Source organism: Schistocerca piceifrons, chromosome X, assembly GCF_021461385.2.
Source record: "Schistocerca piceifrons isolate TAMUIC-IGC-003096 chromosome X, iqSchPice1.1, whole genome shotgun sequence".
NCBI lineage: Eukaryota > Metazoa > Arthropoda > Insecta > Orthoptera > Acrididae > Schistocerca > Schistocerca piceifrons.
Window position 1 is genome coordinate 674,499,491 of NC_060149.1, and position 15,299 is coordinate 674,514,789.

Below are 15,299 nucleotides of genomic sequence, written 5' to 3' on the forward strand. Positions count from 1 at the left end.
ATAAGTCGAAACACTCGTATACCCGTACATAAGTTATGTTCTAGTGAACAGTATCTTGTCTTGCTTTGGTCCTTATAGTTTTTCAGGACAATGCACGAATATGGACGGGCATGTGGTCAGCACAGCGCTCTTCCGGCCGTATGTCAGTTTCCGAGACCGGAGCCGCTACTTCTCAGTCAAGTAGCTTCTCAGTTTGCCTCACAAGGGCACAGTGCACCCTCTTGCCAACAGCGTTCGGCAGACCGGATGGTCACTCATCCAAGTGCTAGCCCAACCCGACAGCGCTTAACTTCGGTGATCTGACGGGAACCGGTGTGACCACGGCGGCAAGGCCGTTGGCGCAAATAGCATACATATTCTAAATAAATCACTGTGGCACACAAACACTTCATAAATTATTCATGCCAGTTCCAGCCTCAGACATGTGGTTTACAGTCGACGTTCTTGTTTACAATGCAAGGATCATCCACTAACCAAAGACATCACTCATTTCCTATTAAGCAAAGATCTAAACTAATCACAGAAAATATAGGGGAGGTTCAACCATGTTAATGACGGGAAAGTGTTTTAATATTAAGAGGCAACTCATTACTTAAGGGCTACGGGACAATTTGTTTTAAGGAGTGTTCTTCTCAGTAATTGGACGGCTCTGTAATGTTTTGTTAAAATTTCCGCTGCCACTTCGAATGCAGATCGCAAGTAGATAATTCACTGAGCAAATGAAAAGGTATTTATCCAACACTTCTTCCAAAACAGCCTTTTTATGTCAGTAAATTAATGTAAATGTAAATGTCGTGTGACTAGGGCCTCATGTCGGGTAAACCGTTCGCCGGGTGCAAGTCTTTCCATTTGACGCCACTTCGGTGACTTCCGCGTCAATGGGAATGAAATGATGATGGTTAGGACAACACAAAACCCAGTCCCTGAGCGGAGAAAAATCTCCGACCCAGCCCAGAATCGAACCCGGGCCCTTAGGACTGACATTCTGTCACACTGACTACTCAGCTACCGTTGGCGGACAGTAAATTAACGATATTTAAAGTTTGCTGCGGTAAACATAGTTTTTTTAGAAGGTCTAAGGACGCTGTTATCATGGGGCTAAAAACAAGGTGTTAAGTCTCCAACACGCGTCATGACACATTTTTGTTAACAGTTAAACGTCGTACTTCTTTTACTTTCGGTGGGAGGGAGGGGGGTGGGGGGGAGAAGGGGGAAGCCGATCTTACTGACCGCCACCTGCTGCTCTTCAGCCTTTGTAAAAGAAAATTTACATATCTTCACAAACATTAATCCGGTTTAACAGAGATGTAGACATTCTTGTCACTATGATGCCGGTATGTGGATATGGTTTTATGAAGGGGATAGGATTGATGAATGGAATGTGTGTAAGGGAAAGATCTGATAGATGGAACATGGATATCAAAAGGTGAATAGGACTGTAATGGGGTAGGCGAAAGTTGAGTTGGAGCTTTCATCTTGGAATGGATGGGTGGGACTGGTTCATGTTGCTGCGATAGGTAGATTTCAGGAATGATTTCTCGACCTGAGAGGGAAAGGCGAGTAAAGTTGGACTTGGAAAGGATGTGTAATGTTTATAGGGAGACAAGATGTGATATGCTAACGTGGATGCAGCAGCAGGCCATCAGTGGAGGATACAGTGGGGCTTTCTAGTTCAAGTTTAGGGAGATATGGGAAACACAAAAGAGTGTGAGTAGCTAAACGGGGTGCAAATTTAGGAAGCAGTCAGATACGGAATGTAAAGCAGAGTGTGTTTTTTCCTAGAATTTTAAAGGAGTGGGAAAACTAGGGAGGAGTGAAGGCTGAAGCAAAATTTAAGATGGTGAGAGTGGGACGAATGAGGATTTTGTCTGTGTGTACAATGTTCGTGGGATTTAGTCCCCATGTTTGGACAGTTACTAGTTTCATTCAGTAAGTTTAGCTCACTTCAAAGATACTCTTCATGCGCGCTGTTGCATCGCCTTTGTAACACTGTGAATTGGATCTACGCAAAGATAACACTTGAATTGATAGTCCTGCGTATAAATGTCTAAAAACATCATCTTAGTGTTGGATTTGCTGCGTGGTGAAAATGAACACTGTCAGGATGAGCAAGAAAATTGTAAAATGTATAGTGACTTCAGTCCTGCTGTCGCATCTCGGAAAATTGCAAAAACACGATTGCATTTACTAACACAACGGATAACAATTACGAATGCTTAGCAGGTTATCCTAAGGGTGATCATTAAATCCCAGAGCTACAAATCGCAGTAGTGTTGATTTTTACTGTTCACCTGCTGTTGAAAACAGTCCAAAACAATGTATATCGATGAAGATCGAAAAATTTAGCGGGCCAGAAGAGATGCGATACTATGACTGACTGTTTGTCAAGCTAGGAACGCAATTGTGTATCCCTGTAAAGACGGCTGTTGTCATTTTGGAAAATGTAATGTTCTACAGTATACTCATAATGAAGATGAAAAATAAAAGTGTGCCATTTGGCCGCGGAGAATGTTCACGGCATCCTCAATAACTAGGCTGAAATCGTACTACGAAAACAAAACCCAAAACATCGCAGGTACGCTTTCGACTTGAAATATACCTTCCACACACTGAATGTTAATCGCCTCCTTGGCTGTTGATGCATTCGACACCTTGCATTACTTGAAAAGAGGCAAAATTGCGACTAATCGGGTCACACAACACGTCCCCAGTCCGTTAGTGTCCTGTTTTGTGTTTTTTGGCCCACTGAAGAAACGCAGCTTTATGTCATAAATTACCTTTTTCGGACTACCCGACCCCAAATGTAATTGTTTGCAGTTCCTTTCACAATGTTCGATCGTGAACTGGTTGAGGTGGTCTAGAATTCACTGTCAGTAGTAATTTTTGCCAGTTCTGCAATCGACAGTTACTGACAAAGCCGGGCACTCGCGTCCGATTCCCGCTGGCCTGTATGCCAACAAACCTGGCAACTTCATTCACAATGTCCTCACTGGCACGTTCAAACACAATGGATCCTTTCAGTCATTCTTTCACGTCTTCACGTGAACCCATCTCACTCCAGTGACTCAATACAACCGATTTGCACCACTTCACTTCCATGACTCAATATCAGCGGAGGAGGATTGAAATGACTGACTGACACCAGTTGTACACCATCTACAGAACTCGAAAGTGATCAATACGCTCTTTTCACGTAATTCTGTCTGGTGAGGTTATTTAACACGAATACATAAAAAGCGTTGAAGAGGATATGTATTAATTATTTGTTTTTTTGTAATTTAGGCTACTTGAAGGCTGTATGGATTGATAACACAAGAAAAGAGAAAATTAGACACTGGGGAGGAATAGCCAGTTTCACTTTAGGGAGGTCATGCGTTGATAACATCTCCACAAGAAAACAGGCGATAGAAACGAGAAAAGCACGAGGACATACACACCTAATTAATATTTATTTAGGGATGGAGTATGACAACATCTCTACAGCAAAATTTGTTTACGACGTTTTATGATGAAAAAAATTTGAAGGATAGAAAGAAAAGATTGAATGGGTCAATTTTTCAGTGTATATCTTTATAGGTTACAAAAACATAGACAATGACGCAGAGAGATCGCCGAAGATTAGCAGCCAAGGAAAACTTTTGTAAGACAAGCTGGCAAATATCAAGACTACAATGAAAGAGTTGGGTTGGGTTATTTGGGGAAAGAGACCAAAGTGCGAGGTCATCGGTCTTATCGGATTAGGGAAGGTTGGGGAAGGAATTCGGCCGTGCCCTTTCGAAGAAATCATCCCGGCATTTGCCTGAAGCGATTTAGGGAAATCACGGAAAACCTAAATCAGGATGACCGGACGCGGGATTGAACCGTCGTCCTCCCAAATGCGAGTCCAGTGTGCTAACCACTGCGCCACCTCGCTCGGTACAACGAAAGACCAATGAAGAACAGAAAGGATAAGCGAGGTAGAGAAGTTCAAATGGCTCTGAGCACTATGGGACTTAACTTCTAAGGTCATCAGCCCCATAGAACTTAGAACTACTTAAACCTAACCTAGGGACATCACACACGTCCATGCCCGAGGCAGGATTCGAACCTGCGACCGTAGCGGTCGCGCGGATCCAGATTGTAGCGCCTAAAACCGCTCGGCCACCCCGGCCGGCAGTAGAGAAGTACCTGCTTAAATAAATACGAGAGTATACGCTGAAATGCTATGGGCAAATGAGCGGAATAGGGGTAAGATCTTTGGCGGAGAAGAATATGGTAATGGCAGTCACAAGAGGGAAGAATTACAATAAGAAGAAGAAGGAGAAGAAGAAGAAGAAGAAAAAGAAGAAGAAGAGAGGGAGAGCAAGAGAGAACTGGACAAAACCAACTATGAAACAGAAATGGAAGATGCGTTTTGGCAAGACAGAGTGCTTGGAAGAGGAGGTGCGAGACGCAGCCGATAAGGCGGAAACACACTAAAAAAACGTGAAGATTTTTGGTACATGTAAATTTTTTACGACAATAATTTCGCCGCTATTACTGGTATTCAGTCTGTTGTTTCGCTATGTACTCCATTCTGTATAAGAGAATTCGCTACCTCTAATTTATGGTTTTAGTCATACTCCTGTCCAAGAATTACGCACATGTTATTACCATTGTCCAGTGAGAATAATTTTGGGGCCGTACTCTGAACGCTTCATCTATATTTGCATCTACATCTGTATGGTGACTCTGCAATTCGCAATTGAGTACCTGGCAGAAGATTCATAGAACCAACTTCAAGCTACACTCCAGGAAATTGAAATAAGAACACCGTGAATTCATTGTCCCAGGAAGGGGAAACTTTATTGACACATTCCTGGGGTCATATACATCACATGATCACTCTGACAGAACCACAGGCACATAGACACAGGCAACAGAGCATGCACAATGTCGGCACTAGTACAGTGTATATCCACCTTTCGCAGCAATGCAGGCTGCTATTCTCCCATGGAGACGATCGTAGAGATGCTGGATGTAGTCCTGTGGAAGGGCTTGCCATGCCGTTTCCACCTGGCGCCTCAGTTGGACCAGCGTTCGTGCTGCACGTGCAGACCGCGTGAGACGACGCTTCATCCAGTCCCAAACATGCTCAATGGGGGACAGATCCGGAGATCTTGCTGGCCAGGGTAGTTGACTTACACCTTCTAGAGCACGTTGGGTGGCACGGGATACATGCGGACGTGCATTGTCCTGTTGGAACAGCAAGTTCCCTTGCCGGTCTAGGAATGGTAGAATGATGGGTTCGATGACGGTTTGGATGTACCGTGCACTATTCAGTGTCCCCTCGACGATCACCAGTGGTGTACGGCCAGTGTAGGAGATCGCTCCCCACACCATGATGCCGGGTGTTGGCCCTGTGTGCCTCGGTCGTATGCAGTCCTGATTGTGGCGCTCACCTGCACGGCGCCAAACACGCATACGACCATCATGGGCACCAAGGCAGAAGCGACTCTCATCGCTGAAGACGACACGTCTCCATTCGTCCCTCCATTCACGCCTGTCGCGACACCACTGGAGGCGGGCTGCACGATGTTGGGGCGTGAGCGGAAGACGGCCTAACGGTGTGCGGGACCGTAGTCCAGCTTCATGGAGACGGTTGCGAATGGTCCTCGCCGATACCCCAGGAGCAACAGTGTCCCTAATTTGCTGGGAAGTGGCGGTGCGGTCCCCTGCGGCACTGCGTAGGATCCTACGGTCTTGGCGTGCATCCGTGCGTCGCTGCGGTCCGGTCCCAGGTCGACGGGCACGTGCACCTTCCGCCGACCACTGGCGACAACATCGATGTACTGTGGAGACCTCACGCCCCACGTGTTGAGCAATTCGGCGGTACGTCCACCCGGCCTCCTGCATGCCCACTATACGCCCTCGCTCAAAGTCCGTCAACTGCACATACGGTTCACGTCCACGCTGTCGCGGCATGCTACCAGTGTTAAAGACTGCGATGGAGCTCCGTATGCCACGGCAAACTGGCTGACACTGACGGCGGCGGTGCACAAATGCTGCGCAGCTAGCGCCATTCGACGGCAAACACCGCGGGTCCTGGTGTGTCCGCTGTGCCGTGCGTGTGATCATTGCTTGTACAGCCCTCTCGCAGTGTCCGGAGCAAGTATGGTGGGTCTGACACACCGGTGTCAATGTGTTCTTTTTTCCATTTCCAGGAGTGTATTTCTCTACCTTTGGTCAACTGAGAGATGTTTCTTTTTCTGATTTGCAAAGATGTTAATTTCCATTTATGACACATAATGTTACCCGCTCATGACTCTGGTGCAGCTGCTGCAGTTAACCGTGGTGACAAAAAGTTTTTCTACGCTGTTACTTAAATTTTGAAGTGCTCAGTTCACCTGTTCACGCGAAGTTTACAGTTCTTCACATATAGTTGAAGTAGAGAAATCTGCACCAGAGGTTGTCACATAATAGATGGAGCCTACGATTTACGTTTTACACGTGACTTCAAACCAGAGGGGCATGCAGTCCAAGGGACAGCACTGCAAGTGGCGAGATGAGCTTCCACGCATGAGCCATCTTCGTCACTTCAGCCAACGAAAGATAGATGTCTAGGATGATTTTTGAACCTATGCGACAGGCGTCACTGATACTGAACCGGGCCACAACTTGGAATCGACTGTACCCAATATGTTTAGTACGTGCTGGTAGACGCTTCTCCACACCTGAGAGGAGACCATCACACAAACGTAATCGAGTGCGCTCTGAACTTACTTCTACATGTTACTGCTACTTCCTGCAAGGACTAAGCTTCTTTTTGCCCGCATCTCGTGGTCGTGCGGTAGCGTTCTCGCTTCCCACGCCCGGGTTCCCGGGTTCGATTCCCGGCGGGGTCAGGGATTTTCTCTGCCTCGTGATGGCTGGGTGTTGTGTGCTGTCCTTAGGTTAGTTAGGTTTAAGTAGTTCTAAGTTCTAGGGGACTTATGACCACAGCAGTTGAGTCCCATAGTACTCAGAGCCATTTGAACCATTTTTGAGCCAAACTTCTTTTTAACAGTGGAGAGCCCAGTAACGGCCAATCCCCCCCTCCTTCCAATTCCGTTTCTTTCAGCAAGATCGGCCCCACATCTTACAAAATGAGGCGACTCTTGTTGGTTCAGACGTCTTTTCAGCAACAGTTGGAGTCTCGTATAAGGGGCAGTCAAATGAAAACCGAAACAACGGGACCATGGAGTGGTTCCATTCAAAAGTAATGACCACATGCGTTAAGATATTTATTCCACTGGGAGAAATGACGATCGATTCCTGTTTCACAGAAAGCTGTCGGTCGCCAACGTATCCACAATTGCACCCACTCCAGCACCTCCTTGTGAGACTGAAACTGACGTCCATGCATGTCTTTCTTCAGGTCGCCAAAGATGTGAAAATCATGCAGTGGAGGATCCGGGCTGTACGAAGGATGTTGTAGTGTTTCTCAACCAAATCGCTCAAGCGTAGCCTCCATCCGATTGGCAGTGTGGGGGATGCCGTTATCGTGCTACAGGATGGTTCTCTTCGACGTCATTCGTAGGCGTTTTGACTTTATGGCACGTCGCAGTTTCTAGAGTGTGTCTTCATAGTGCTGCGCATTGAGTGTGGTTCCACAGTCGAGAAACTTGACGTACAGACCGCCCCTGCCGTCGAAGATGAATGACAACATAACGTTATCGGAACTTATGTGGATAGATCTGGAATTCTTTGGATGGAGATATGTGGGATGTTTCTACTGTTGGCTTTGCCATTTGCCATCGGGCTGTCGGAATGCTGTTGGATAGAATCATACTGTTGCAAGATAATGCCCGCCCCACTCTGACATTCGGACGTAGGCTACACTTCAGTGATTTGGTTGGGGAACACTGCAACGTCCTCCACACAAGCAGGCTCTTTCACTGAGTGATTGTTAGATCTTTGGCGTCCTGAAAAATACATGCGCTGACGTCTGCTTAAGTCGAACGAGGAAGTGCAAAAGTCGGTGCCGTTGTGGATCCATCAGCGGCCGATCGCGTTCTACAAAATGCTTCAAATGGCTCTGAGCACTATGGGACTTAACATCTGAGGTCATAAGTCCCCTAGAACTAAGAACAACTTAAACCTAACTAACCTAAGGACATCACACACATCCATGCCCGAGGCAGGATTCGAACCTGCGACCGTAGGGGTCGCGCGGTTCTAGACTGAAACGCCTAGAACCGCTCGGCCACGCCGGCCTGCGCGTTCTACAGAACGGGACATGATCGTCTCGCCTCCCAGTGAGATAAATGTCTTAACACGTGTGGTGATTACTTTTTAATGCAACCATTTCATGGCCCTGTTGTGGCAGGTGCTGGGTTTTCGTTTGACTGTCATCGTTTCGTCTCCCAGTGAGATAAATGTCTTAACACGTGTGGTGATTACTTTTTAATGCAACCATTCCACGGTCCTATTGTGGCAGGTGCTGGGTTTTCGTCTGACTGTCTCAAGTATTTGTTTTTGTTGCTGAGGTGTAAAGGGCCAGCTGAGCGACCAACACACATTCTGACCTTCAATCTGCACAGCTGTTACTTGTGCAAAACCTGCAGTTGGCTCCTCTGCTGTGACCTACGTCAATTAGTAAACACTTTTGCAGTTACTTTTTTTACTGGCCATCAGTTACAAATACAAGTTAAATCGACCGATCTTTGTATCCAGGAAAAATTAAAATCCAAATGAAAATATACGAAGCAGAAAGCTATAAGAAGCTGTTCTTAGAGCAGATGAGAAGGCAGCAGTGGACAGATAACGTAATGTTGTGTGAGGTACCGATGACAAATGGTTTGTTCGGTACGGGCATCGTGAGAAAGAGAGCCTAAATTGCAGTCCTTCTCCCGGATTGGCTGCTGTGTTCGGAATTACCGCGCCAAAATGATAAGCTTCTGTTATTAATATTAGAAAAGCTAAACAGTGAATTTACTTGCCTTTCATAAAAAAGCGTCTCTCAATAGCATGCTATCGTTCAATTATTTGAAAAGTGTTGATTACCAGCAGAATAATAAACACTTGCTAAATGAAAAGGCAAACGAAGGACTTCGGAGATTCTCGGATCGCCCGTAACTTGGTTGGCGGGCGAAGTGGTTCGGCTATAAGAAAAGAGCTACACTGGCTATCGCGGTCGGTATCGGTAAATATGAGACCTGGACCGACAGTCCCGGAGGACAGTCATGTCGTCTGCTGTGGTCGGTATCAATTAAGACTTAATTAGCAATTTCTGACCTGTAAATGTAACTGCTCGATCAGTAGCCTCGGAGGACAGACATGTTGTCTGCCGCGGTCGGTATTGGTTAAGAATTTAACTATCAGTCTCTGGTTTTTTGTACATGTAATTAAGAACTAGTGTGATAGTGATTACGCAGACACTGTGAAAGTGTGAAGAAGGGAAATTATTTGTGATTTATGAAGTGGACTCAGACTGTGCAGTTTCTCGTATTTTGCTGATAAAAAAGCGAGTGGTATCCCGTTTAAACAAACCAGTTCCAAATGTAATTATTTTTACAATACCAGTTCCTCGCCAACAGTTTGTTATACCATGAAGACAACGCGCTCACCACCTACGTGCTGTTTTCTGCGCAGGGAACAACAACCATAGAAGATTGCACTTCGGTGAACGTTATTCAGAATGCATTCCACTCCGGGTGGAAGCAACTAGGCCCGTCGAGTGTGCTGCATGAGATCAATGACACGTCATCTGTGGTAAGACAGAGGAGGTATGAAGAGAGGAAAGTTTCGAGGGAAGGGGTTTACCATACACACATAAATCTCTGTCATCCAATCGCTCTCCCTCTCTCCCACTTGCCGTAGTCTGGCTGAAGAGAACTGTCTTCCGGATGCTCTGCGACCGGTAATATAGCGGTACTAGCTGAGTACCCGGCGCTGCCAGCGTCTGTCTCCTATTACTCCATCCCCCTTTCTCCGTCCACTTCCACCTGCACCCTCTCTCTGTCCATCTCCTCCTTCCCCTATCTTTGTCCATCTCCTCTTTCCCCCTTGCTGCCTGTCCATCTTTTTCTCCATCTTTCTCTCTCCACGTTTTCATGCTCGCCCCTCTTGGAGGCTAGTGGTTCATACCCCCACGTTATTTCTTTCCTGATCGTAATTAATAGGTGTTCCTAATTTGGTTGAAATCGTTCCTGTCGTTTTGGATGAGCTTTTAACCGTGGCTTTGCCCGCTTACGCACATGGTAAATAAATCAAGCACGTATTGAACATATTTTACAAACATCTGAACATATATTTCACATGTATCGCCCAGCAGTTTCATTTTCACATGGCTCTATGTTTTTATGACGTCGTATCTCTTGAACTTTGTGCTGCACAATGATATAACTTTGCAGGTACATCCAGTGGTATATGTGTCTACTGATGGCAAAATATGTTGTGAGTAGATTAAGTAGTAAGGAAGTAATAAATTAAAACGTCATACATGACGCGGACGTTTTTCACAGATTTCAGTATCTATGACCTTGTGACTTCTGAACTGCGTATCGTAGAATGATGAGGCCTATACATTCTAGGACAAAAAAAGACGCACAACGACGGAATTATGGAATGGAACAGAAATCAGTAGATTTTATGTATATGTACAGACAAACAACTGACTACAGTTTCAAAAAAATTGAATGATTTGTTCAAGAGAGAGAGAGCTTCACAAATTGAACAAGTCAGTAACGTGTTGGTGCACCTCTGGTCCTTACGCAAGCAATTATTCGGCTTGACATTATTGACAGAGCTGTTGGATGTCCTTCTCATGGATATCGTGGAAAATTCTGTCCAATTGGCTCCTTAGATCGTCAAAATTCCGAAACTGTTGCAGGACCCTCCCCATAATGCTCCAAACTTTCTCAATCGGGTAGAGATCCGGCCACCTCGCTGTACAAGGCAGGGTTTGGCAAGTACGAAGACAAGCAGTAGAAACTCTCGCTGGCGTTATCTTTCTGAAATGTAAATGCAAGATGGCATGCCATGGAGGGGAACAAAACGGGACCAGAAATATCGTCCCGTACCGCGGTGCTGTGAGGGTGGTTGGCTCTGAGCACTATGGGACTTAACATCTGAGGTCATCAGTCCCCTAGAACTTAGAACTACTTAAACTTAACTAACCTAAGGACATCACACACATCCATGCCCGAGGCAGGATTCAAACCTGCGACCGTAGCGGTCGCGCGGTTCCAGACTGAAGCGCCTAGAACCGCTCGGCCACCACGGCTGGCGCTGAGAGGGTGCCGCAGATGACAACCAAAGGGGTCCTGCCACGAAAAGCAATGGCACCCGTAACTCCGAACGGCTGGCGACAGCCGGGATGGTATCCCATCGCCTTGCGGGCCGTATCTAGACATGTCTTCGTCATGGAATCAATTTTGACTGGAGAAGATTTGTCTTCAGTGGTGAGTCCCGCTTCGTATTGAGCTCCGATATGTTTTTCACTTGCAGATACAACTAAGCAAATTGCAGGAATTAAAAGATTTAAAGCCGTTCCATCTGATCTGCAAATCTACTATGGCATCTATTATAGTTGTGTACTAAAAGGGGATCACTGTCAGTATTGGAGGCTTAGCTCTTGTGCACTTCTAAGAACTCAGTACTTAATCATAACTCTTGCAAACACGAAAAGAACAATAACAAATTGGAAATCTGTAATGAACATAGCCAAAAGCTAGTAACTGTTCGCTTTAATACGCAGACATATAATAACGAAATACAACTGAACAAAGTGTAACAATGAATACATGGTGTGAAGACAGCTACCTACTGACAAAAGTCACACTTTACATTTTTTCCCCTTTGTTGATGTCGGGGCGAGATACTGATGGCAAATGGTTCAAATGGCTCTGAGCACTATGGGACTAAACATCTGTGGTCATCAGTCCCCTAGAACTTAGAACTACTTAAACCTAACTAACCTAAGGACATCACACACATCCATGCCCGAGGCAGGATTCGAACCTGCGACCGTAGCAGTCGCGCGGTTCCGGACTGAGCGCCTAGAACCGCTAGACCATCGCGGTCGGCTACTGAAGGCACTGGTTTGTAGTGCGGGCATCGGTTGTTATTACTCACTTTCTTCTTAAAGGCAGGAATGACAAGGCGTCTGACTTGTGAAGACGCACAGCAGCTGGACTAATGGTTCTTACGTACCAGTCCAGCTGGTCGCTGAATTGGCAGAGAGCAGCACATAACGCCGAGGAAAACGTTACGACATCCGACGTTTTGCGCTACAGCCAACTGGCAATTTGCCGCCTTCACACGCCTCTTTGAGTCACAGCTACACCACAATCTCACGCTTCACATGTCTGATAATAATAGGAGCAGGACTTCCATGCGGCTTTAAGCCCTTATCACGATGCTCCAAGCCTTAATGCTCCAAATTATGCAGATGGTAGAGTATCGTGAACAGAGAACTTTGAGGTAGCAAACTAACTGTTGAAAAATATACGTTTAGGTATTTTTGACACAAACAACTTAGACATTATAGTAACAAATTAAGATAGCAGTAACTGCTCAAGGTCTCAATTCATGGTTTACTATAGTGTATAAAATTTTCAAGCGCTTTCTGTTGTACAATTAGCCGGCCGGAGTGGCCGCGCGGTTCTAGGCGCTACAGTCCGGAGCCGAGCGACCGCTACGGGCGCACGTTCGAATCCTGCCTCGGGCATGGATGTGTGTGATGTCCTTAGGTTAGTTAGGTTTAATTAGTTCTAAGTTCTAGGCGACTGATGACCTCAGAAGTTAAGTCGCATAGTGCTCAGAGCCATTTGAACGGTTTTTTTTTTGTTGTACAATTAGACTGGCAGTTGGGAGTCTACCAACCAGTTTCTAACGGCATTTCATATACAATCGACTTCATGTTCGTGGGTAGTCATAACCTCGGAAAAAATAAAGGTACGTAATTGCATTTTTGTTTGTTCTGAGGTACCTGTTGGCAGCTTTAATTTACATTTAAATCCTCGCGCCTCAGTAGTGTAGCAGACAACGCTACGAGCCAAAACAAAACGGCGTAGCCAATTGGTAGGGTTGAATACCGAGCGATAATTAGATTTCTGCACTTGAAGTGGAACATTGCAGCAACAATCCCTGATGAGTTGGAGGAGGTGTTCGGCAACAATGCATCATTATATAACACAGTAGTTAGGTGGTGCAGAAACTTCCAGTGTGGTCATACAAGTCTAAATTGCGAAGAATGAAGATGCAAATTATCTCTCTCCGAAGAATTGGGGAATGGCCCTGTTGTTCAAAAAATGTTCAAATGTGTGTGAAATATTATGGGACTTGACTGCTAAGGTCATCAGTCCTTAAGCTTACACACCACTTAACCTAAACTATCCTAAGGACAAACACACACACACCCATGCCCGAGGGAGAACTCGAACCTCCGCCGCTACCAGCTGCACAGTCGATGACTGCAGCGCCCTAGACCGCTCGGATAACCCGGCGCGGCCGCTGTTGTTCGAGGACTGACGTACCACAATAGAGGTGATAGTGGAAAAAGTGAAAAATCAGTCTTGGAACAGTATAATCTGTTAGCGGATCACCGTGGCAGTCCAGATAAAAATTCAGCATGTCCGAAAATGTTCGTTAGAAAAAGAGAAAATTGAGTCGATAATAAGTAACATCGTATTCCATATCATTAGCGCACTCTACACAAAACTGTATGTGTCCAATGTCGCCGTCCGCTGGGTTTAGCGACTGCTCACACCCATTTAAAAGGCCCTGCAAATCGAGGCAGCAGCAGCAATGTTGCAGCTGTGTCTGGTCACTCCGTATATCCTTTAGCCGTCTCATCACCGTATGATCCTGAGACAGAGGAGCAAACCAGTCGGAAGAAACGCGAATTCACTACTGTCGAGAAAGGCGAGGGTCCAGGCATCATCGGATAAGGCGAAGCTGAGTATTTTTTGGGACTGTCATTCTGTGTTGCTAACAGACGATGCTAGTAAGGGACAAACTGCCGCAGGAGCTTACTCTACGACAGCACACCAACCTGTTCTGCACAGGACGCAATCACATATTTTGCTTCTTTGGGCTATCACATTTTGCCTCCCGTAAGCCGGCTGGAGTGGCCGAGCGGTTCTAGGCGCGTCAGTCTGGAACTGCGCGACCGCTACGGTCGCAGGTTCGAATCCTGCCTCGGGCATGGATGTGTGTGATGTCCTTAGGTTAGTTAGGTTTAAGTAGTTCTAAGTTTAGGGGACTGATGACCTCAGATGTTAAGTCCCATAGTGCTCAGAGCCAGAGCCTCCCGTAATCTCATCGGGAGATTTCGGCGGTATGCTCCTGCGACGATTCGCCCCTCACGAGCATAATCTGTCAGCGCACTCCACGGAAGTCGCGTTAATGATTCAGCATCATCTTGCCCAAAGATGTTTGTTAGAAAAAGAGAAAACTGAAGCAATGTAGTGGAAATAATAAGCAATAAATTTTGTATTTTTGGTGCATCGTGAGCAATTTAAATTTAGGCTACACTTCGAACACAAAATTTATTCACAATTTCTTCAACTGTTTCTAAATGTACGTTAGAGTAAATAGCTGATTATACATCAGGATTGGTTATGACAGCAGAGAAATGTCAAATACTGCTGCTCTGCAGAAACGTAATGCCCCCGAATCTTTTATGTGAAAACTCTTAAAGTTTTTTAAACGAAACAAACGGTTATAACGCCCAGCATCTTCACTCTTCATGTCTACATATTTTCAGCTCTCTGCCACTAGAGGGCTCTGCATTGTAATGTGTAACATTACACTGAGTGACGTAAGTATGTTGGTGCATGAGAAACAGCATGCCGTTTCGAAGTCGAAGAGTTCGTCGCCATATGGAGCACGCTCTCCTTCAGCATGACAATGCTAGACCACACACTAGCGCTGCGACATTTGGAACAATCCGACGCCTTCGGTTCACTGTCACGTATCATCCTCGATATAGTATCGACTTGGCCCCATCCGATTTTCATCTGTTTACAGGTCTTAAAGAACATCTTCAAGGATTTCACTTTGGTAGTGGTGAAGCATACAAGCAGAGTGAGGCCGTAAACAGAGTGTGTGTATGAATTCCTAAGGGATCAAACAAAGGGGTCATCGGTGCCTACACTTACACTCTAATTAAACTAATTTAAACTAACTTATGCTAAGATCAACACACACACCCAGGCCCGAGGAAGGACTCGAACCTCCTGCGGAAGGGCCGCGCAAACCGTGACATGGCGCCTCAAACCGCGCGGCCACTCCGCGCAGCGTAAACAGAGTCAAACATTCTACACTCGTTGGAAGAAGTGTACAAGTTGACAGGG

At 45.9% G+C, this 15,299-nt stretch overlaps 1 pseudogene; it reads right to left on the bottom strand.

The window, feature by feature from the left end:
* Positions 1-222: 222 nt before the first annotated feature.
* Positions 223-340, bottom strand: LOC124724013 (annotated as a pseudogene).
* Positions 341-15,299: the final 14,959 nt, after the last annotated feature.